The sequence below is a fragment of the Phasianus colchicus genome, chromosome 1 (genome assembly GCF_987193195.1).
Source record: "Phasianus colchicus chromosome 1, bPhaCol1.hap1.1, whole genome shotgun sequence".
In the NCBI taxonomy this organism is placed as follows: Eukaryota; Metazoa; Chordata; class Aves; order Galliformes; family Phasianidae; genus Phasianus; species Phasianus colchicus.
The window spans coordinates 85,525,153-85,533,080 of NC_143436.1; the positions used below are offsets into that span (position 1 = coordinate 85,525,153).

Below are 7,928 nucleotides of genomic sequence, written 5' to 3' on the forward strand. Positions count from 1 at the left end.
TTGAAGAGCAGCAGTTCCAGTACTGGCCGCTCAGGGATACCACTCATCACTGATCTCCAGCTAGATATCGAGCCATTGATCACCACTCTCTGGGTACGATCTCACAGTCAGTTCCTTGTCCATCAAGTAGTCCACCCATGAAATCCATATCTTTCTGATATGGATTAAAGGATGTTATGGGGGACCATGTGAAAGGCCTTGCTGAAGTTCAGATAGATGACACCAGTGGCTCTACCCTTGTCCAGTGATGCAGTTCTGACATCATAAAAAGCAACCAAGTTGGTCAAGCAGGACCTGCTCTTGGTGTACCCATGCTGGTTGTCCCATATTACCTTCCTCTCTTCCATGTACCTTAGCACAGCTGCCACGACGATCTGCTCCATGATCTTCCCCTGCACAGAGATGAGGCTGACAGGTTGGTAGTTCCCTAGGTCATCCTTTCCACTCTTCTTAAAAATGGGTGTGACATTGCCTTTTTTCCAGTCACCAGCGACTTCACCTGACTCTTGATATCATCAAGAGTGGCTTGCTGACTGTGTCAGCCAGTTCTGTTAGGACTCCGGGATGCATCTCGTTGGGACCAACAGACTTATGGATGCTCAGGTTCCTCAGGTTGACACAAACTTCATATTTGCTTACAGAGTGAGGGGCATCACTGTTTGAGTTCCCACCTACTGAGCCATCCACTGAAGACTGTGTAGGAGGTGGCTGAAACTCCCACACTACAGGGATATCTGCGTCAGAGTGTTAAATATGTTCTTTTCATCTTGGGCTCATGTCTAAACATAGTAAACGGTTGTTTCACATGACCTCCAAACCACACAGCAGAGGCTGCACTGACCAAGATAGCCGAAATTGCTTGTCAAATATTTTGGAAATCAAACTGCAACAACGGTAGAGATGAAAATTTCAGTGTAACACCACTGTTGGCAATTCTAAATATAGCAACTGTGAACAGTTGAAAGCCCAACTTACTTCTTGAACTTACCCAGATTCACCTTTGAGTTCAACAAGTGCTATGCCCCTTCTCAGCAAACCGTTACCTGCAATATGGGGGGGTGGGGGGGGGCGGTGATGAGATTTCTGTCTTCTTGCCAATGGTTCCCTCATCTGTGGATGCTTTGAGTCTGTTTGACCAGAGGAACAAAGCCCTTTCAGGCAGGCACATTTCAGCACAGCCATGGACATCCATAAAACAGCTGTGACTGCTGTGGGGCCAAGAGCTCTGTCCCCTTAGGAACAGGCAAAATAGGCAGCACCTCATTTCAGCCCGCTGGTTTCAAGGGTTGGGAAGGCTGACACTTTGGAGATAAAACTCCATTCATTGCATTAATTTCCAGAGAGGTACATCTCATATCAAGGGAAGGTGCCTTTGCTGGTATGACAGCAGCGTTAATCACGTGGACAGCCTCTACCTACCCACCTTCCCTCCTGCAGCGGAGCAGGGACTGGCAGTACATTTTAGAGAAAAGGTCTTAGGCTGTTTGATACAAGGGGAAAAGAGAGTAGGCTGGAAGGGAAATGGGTTTTAAGAGGGTTTTACTTGGCTTTTTAATATCCCAAGCATCCTTGAAGTAGTAGGATAAGAATCACCTTCCCCCCATTCTTGAAGATCAAATCCCCACTGTCGGATCAGAGCCAGACATAAAAGTCACTCTGCTTGTACTTTGTGCAACTTCTGCTACAGATTTTATCTTCTCTTAGTAACATCATGCAAAAGTCCAGAAAACAGGAAGCAAATACCAATACCATTTCCTTTACGTTGACCAACTCACAGCACAGGAAGAAGCTTCTTGATATGAATAACCATCAAGGTGTAGCCACAGTCAGGGGTCTGTATGAGCACAGGAAGAGCAGCGGCTCTAAGTGCTGCAGATCCCTAGCAGGGGAAGATGGGGATCTCACATCAAGCTGGACGGTGCAAGAAGCCTGCATCAGCCATGAACACGAGAGCTGCCTTGGAAGTGGTCAGGAGCACGGCATGGACTGTTGTTCTGCTCACCAGCACCGCAGTCACAGGAGCTACAGGTAGTTCTGGCAGTATTTAGGGATCAAGTGTCTATTAAGGGCTGAGGAGGAAGGAGAGTGCATCACAATGATCTTTTCCTCAATTCTTCTTCTGACGGGAAAAAAAAAAAGAAAAAAAAAAACTAGGGGAATGATGTTTAGAAATTGCCGAAGGGAAAACCAGTAACCTGCAAGAGTTTAAGGTTTACTGTGAAGGTACTTTCTCCTTCACAAATTCAGTTAAACACTTGAAGAAGCTAAGTTCCAAAAATGTGGGATTGGAAAATATAGCAATAAGCTTTCTCCTCCTTACTATACATTACCTATGCAGATTCAAGTTGTTGTTGGTTTTTTTGTCGTTGTTTTTGTATGTTGCATTTTGATGGGACCAGGTAGGACAGAGGGCTGTGAGGCAGCCCACAGATCCTGAGTCTGTCAGGGGTTTCTCCATCTCACAGAAAACAGGCATGTGTTTTCTTTTCAGCTAAAAGTTGTATTTACTCTTCTACTTTGTCACTTTTCATTTGACAGCGCTGTTATCAGGGAAATTGGTTCAAATAAGCTTGGGAGTGGCAGGAGAGAATTTGACTCTTGTGCTGACCTGCTTAGGAGGGCTTCTCACATCCACTACAAAGCAGGAGTTAATGTCTTGGTTCACTCTTCTCCTGTACCCGGCAATGATGCTGAGGGAAGAAAACTGCCAGAGACCTTCCCACGCCAATGGGCTCAGCCAGCCTTTGCTTCCAGGTCATGTTACTTTTCCATGGGTTTAGGGATAGGGCTGTACACAGGACAGGACGAAAACCAAGAACCAACTTTAGCAAAGACAGCCATGAATTTGGCAATTGGTTTCTGTCTAAAACAAGACACACAGCACTTGGGCTGGCAGAGACAGGATCTCACTTCAGAATGTAATGGTGCTGACATTTCCCCATGAAGCACACAAGAGAACTCCAAGGCCATACGTGGCATCCTTGGGCACCTTTTCATACCTCCCTCTCTTTCCTTGTCTCCTCCAGGAATTAACGGACTGTCAGCTGATCTGGGTCACAGCGCTGTGATGACCTGCCCTAACAAAACAAATATAACTATGGTAACATGGAAAATAAGTTCCAAGATTGGAGGCCAATGCATCTTGGCATACTTGATTGATAAGAACAAGACAGAAAGAACCAACTGCAGTGACAGAATAAACTGGAGATCCAGACCAGACTGGGATCAGGCACTTGAGATCCAGCAAGTAGGAATGGCTGATGAGGGAAATTACACCTGCGAAGTGGTAAATGTGGATGGGAATTTCCATGGCCAGTATCACCTGACTGTGCTAGGTAAGGGTCTCCTTCCTCATTTCACTGTTCTCCAGAGGACAGTGTCCAGACCTGTGCAAACAAAGCTGCTCTCTTTGTGCACTGGAGGAAGTATGCGGTAAGTAGAGGAGATTTTTCATGGCAATAAAGGGTCATTCATTTCATTTACAGTAACTCTGTTTCTTCCCTTTTACTTATTTGTCAAATCATTCTTTCCTTCTGTTGCTGTTTCTCCTCTGTAGAGTTGTAAGTGATGAGTGTGAAGGAATTTAGAGTACTTTAAAAAAGGATTCTGAATGAGCACACTGTTATCCTGCAGGCACTCAGTAACAGCTGCTTGGGACAAGTCTAATTCATCCCTGTATTCTTGGGAATTTCCTACTTCCATGTCCTGTGATAACTCCTCTCAAGGCACATGGCTGTAGTAGCTCACTTGAATGTAGGAGAATTATCCAGAATGATACACCATCGTTGTATCCTGTGGCTTTGGAACACATTGCTGTGATGAGATGCCACTTCCACTTCTCTGCCTTTCATTTGGCTCCCTTTGGGTAGTTGATAAAACCTCCTATCCCACTGCAGCAAGCCACAAGCATCTCCCCCCTTCCTCGTTAGTCTTATTTAGAAGTACACGGCAATAATATTTTCTAGAAGGTGTGTGATTCAGTCAGAGGCATGCAGTAAATGGTTTGTGAGGTGTACTTAAAATAACTGTTTCTCTTTAGACCGCACCGCATGGTTTCTTCACTGTGTCATCAGCCTTGCTTGTGTTCTGGCCTCCTTTTTCCTTTTGGCGGTTCTTCACCTCTGCATATTCTGTGATGCCAGGTATGTGCAGGATGTGATACACATAAGACCCCTCTGGTCACACCTAGAGAAGTTTACGAGGGCTTCTGGTGCTATTTCACATCATCTGCAGTCATCTCAGAATCTGTCACAAGTGAGCCAGTTCAGCACATGTTCATGCGGGTTTACCAGAGATCTGTAACATCACAGCTGCTCTTAGAATTCATTCATTGGTGCTAGAGACCCACCTCCTTCTGCCATACTTCTTCCAGCAGCAAAAATACAAAAGGAATGGCCAGTTCAGTTCCATTGATCAGATAGAAAAAACAGGCTTTCCAGGCCTGTTTATTTTTGAATGACAACAAAATATCTGCCAGAGGTTGGGTACACACTTTTGGACAATCTTGTCGTTCTCAAACAAAGGTAAGGAAGGCAGGGGCAATGCGGAAATGCAGGAAGTATTGCACAAGATCAGAATCAGTCTGTAACTGTTCCAGAGTTCTGGCAGCAATCTGGCAGCATGGCCAGTTATCAGTTATATGCCGCAAGGTGCAACTGATGTCCAGAGTTACAGTACAAACAAGTACTGCAGAAACAAAAGAAAGTATTTTCACGTGAGGTTACAACTATATATATTCACAGATATAAAGCCTCATGTTTCTGAAATTCCCCACCAAACGAAATAAATAGGAGGAATTCTGTTCTTGCATTCCTAGTGCCCAAAACTGCATTCCTCAAAAAATCCTAGTCCTCACATTTACAGTACTGATGTCTTGTTTTCCAGAAAGATTAGGAGCCCATAAAAGCCAAGGCATATCCCATGTACATAGCTGTCCAGGGCTATTCCTAACTCAGCACCTGAGCAGAGATGAAAGAAACTCCTATATGCCTCAGTCAGCAATGTGAGATGCCACCGTGAATCACAGTGTCAAACATTCAGGCAGATGAAGCAAACATCCATGAAGCAGCCAATGTAACTGTGCAAAATATGACATGCAAGGCAGATCCTTCCTGACCTTTGTCAGCTTTCTCTCTTATCCTATCCCTAAAGCAACCATAGTCATCATCACCCATGCAAGTATCTTTTTTTTTTTTTTTTTTTTTAAATAAACACAGTAAGGAGGTAATTCATGTTATATAGAAGGAAGTCACTCCATTTTAAGTACATGACATCCTAGTATTCAAGTATCCTATTTTACTGGATCAGAAGAAATTTTCTTGCATACTAACAATAGCAATTTTCTCAAGATGGTTATGCAGGACTGAAGCAAAATTTGAGCAGATTTATTATTTTCACTGGAAGAATTCTGTATTTCAGTATAAGAATGACCACATACTGAACCATCTACTGGAGGACTGTGTAGAGCAGTCGCTAGTGAAGACTGAGGCCAAAATGCTGTTGAGTACTTCCGCCTTCTCCTTTTACGTTGTTACCAGCCTGCCTGTATTGTCCACTAGAGGGGGTACACCCTCCTGGACTTTTCCAGTTGATGCACCTACGGGAGCCCTTACTCTTCTTTTGTCCCTTAACAAATCCACTTTCAGTTGGGCCTTGGCCTTTCTGACCTCATCCCTACACAGCCCAGCAGCATCCCTGTTACCAGTGCCTGTGCATTTTCTTCTTGCTCTCCAGTTTGACCAGCACGTCCTGGTTCAGCCATGCTGGTTTCTTTCCTTCCTTTTCTGACTTCCTGCACCTGGGGATGGAGAGCTCTTGTGCTCTCAGGAAAGCTTCCTTAAACATCTGTCAGCTCTGCTCCATTCCCTTGTCCTTGAGAACAGATTCCCACAGGATTTTGTTGACCATCTGCCTGATGAGCTGGAAGTTGGCCTTCCTAAAATTAAGCGTCCTGATTTTACTGTTTGTTTATCTGATATCCCTCAAGAGTGTGAACTCCATCCCTGCATGGTCACTAAGCCCCAGCAGCCTCCAATCCTGATGTCACCAATTAGTTCACTTTCATTGGTGAGCAACAGGTCCAGCATTGCAGCTCCTCTGGTGGGGATGTCCCTGGCCTTCCCTGGGTGTCAGACATGCCAAGTACATCTAGACAGATAAAAATAGATATAAGCCATTTCAAGACACATAACTGCTTGCTCATAAATCCTAATAACTTGGAAGATGTATTGTTTTCTCCTTGAATAGCAAACTAGCTTGGCCTCCACTTCTTAGCTGAAATCACTCTTTTATTTACCACTACCTTGCTTCTCCTCACCTTTTTCTGGTGCAGCTGATAAAGTCCTATAAATCACTTCCTGGGCTGTTTCTGGCCATGATACTTGATGAACACAGCTAATGATTCCATTCCATGCTCACAGACACAGCCCCATTGTGCCCATCTGCTGTCACATATGGCTGTTTGGTCACAGGAAGGCTTGAACTTTGACACACAATTCAAATGAACTTGGAGAAAGCAGAAGAATAAACACACTGCATTGCTAGCCAAATTACTGCTAATTCACTGTGGTAACCGAACTACCTTATCAAAAGCCAGCAGAAAACCACACTGACTTTGATATTTGTAGTTATCCTGGTAAGTTTCCACAGTGTGCATCAACTGATTGCATGCAAGTAGTATTCAGCTAAACCGCTTCTCTGCAGCATCTGAACAAGCTCTGGGTATGTGTACACACAAACCCACATGCAGACACACAGCTGCTCCATTATCGTAAGAAAACCTGCAGAGCTGCAACTCTGCTTGACTTTTACTAAGTAAATTACAAACAATACACAGTTAAGACTTCTCTTTCTTCTCTCTCTTCATCAACTGTAGGACAAGTCAACATTTCAGAGATGCCAACAAAGTTATCCCCTAGGTTAGCAGTATACAACCAGTGTCAGCAGAATGCAAGATGCAAATCTGAGACTTGCTGTATTGTTTGGGGCTAGCATACGCTGTTTGACTTTTGTCAGAAAGAAAAATAACTAGCATTCTTTGCTACAGTTTCCATTCAGACAGCTCAGTCTCTCTGTCCTTCTTCAGAAATGAAAGAGATCAAACTCTTACAGTAGAATCCACTGGATTATATGATCAACCTTGCCACAATTCCTTGGTCTATTTATTCTCAAAGCCATCACAAATCCTTCTGCAGGAGTGAGGATAAAGCCACCCAAGCATTCTACATTGTGAGTTTCAGTCCTGTCTCCTGGGCAGCTATTGGAACAATCTGGAATGTTTTGTCCTTTATCTCACCAGATGCCAAATCTTCTCTTTGGCATGTTCACTACATAATGAGCTTCAGCAAGAAAAGACTGCTTGCCTTTTTTGATTGTCATTGATTTTTAATATACCAGTTTTAAATTATTGTTCTTCTTATATGTAAAAAAAAGAGGAAACAGTTCTAATAAATTCAGAGACCACGCTAACTTTTCTCATTGCACCTTTACCCCTAAGTAAGAAGTAACTACTCTAAATATCAGTGCTTCTGCAGCACAGACACGCTACTGAGACTGCAAACTGACCACAGACCCTTTTTTTTGTTGCTTGGTGAGCCTATCCCAAAGTATTACATAAAGCCATCTCACATCCTGTTCACTTGCAAGAACTCTCAGAGAGCTCTCCAGCATCACCGTTCTTCCATACTGCTAGTACTAAATTCCTAGTACAATTCTGCTCTTTTCCCTACTAATCTTGTTTCAGCATGGTTAATGGAACACTGGGAGACTGAAAGATATTCTCAGTTCCCCAGAGTATTTCTGAAGCTTGGTATGAGGATACAAACCCACGCCCATCTCGCTGACAAGCTCTCACACCAACCTGTAGAGTACCCTGCTTTTCTTCTGTGTGCTATGACTCATGCAACCTGTCTGATCTACCCCAAGATTGC

The 7,928-nt window shown here is 43.9% G+C and overlaps 1 long non-coding RNA gene across 1 annotated transcript; it reads left to right on the forward strand.

The window, feature by feature from the left end:
- Nucleotides 1-327: 327 nt before the first annotated feature.
- LOC149919812 (uncharacterized) lies at nucleotides 328-3,342 on the forward strand. The gene is made up of 3 exons (XR_016471429.1): nucleotides 328-415; nucleotides 1,778-2,028; nucleotides 3,027-3,342. It is a non-coding gene; the product is annotated as an uncharacterized LOC149919812 (long non-coding RNA).
- Nucleotides 3,343-7,928: the final 4,586 nt, after the last annotated feature.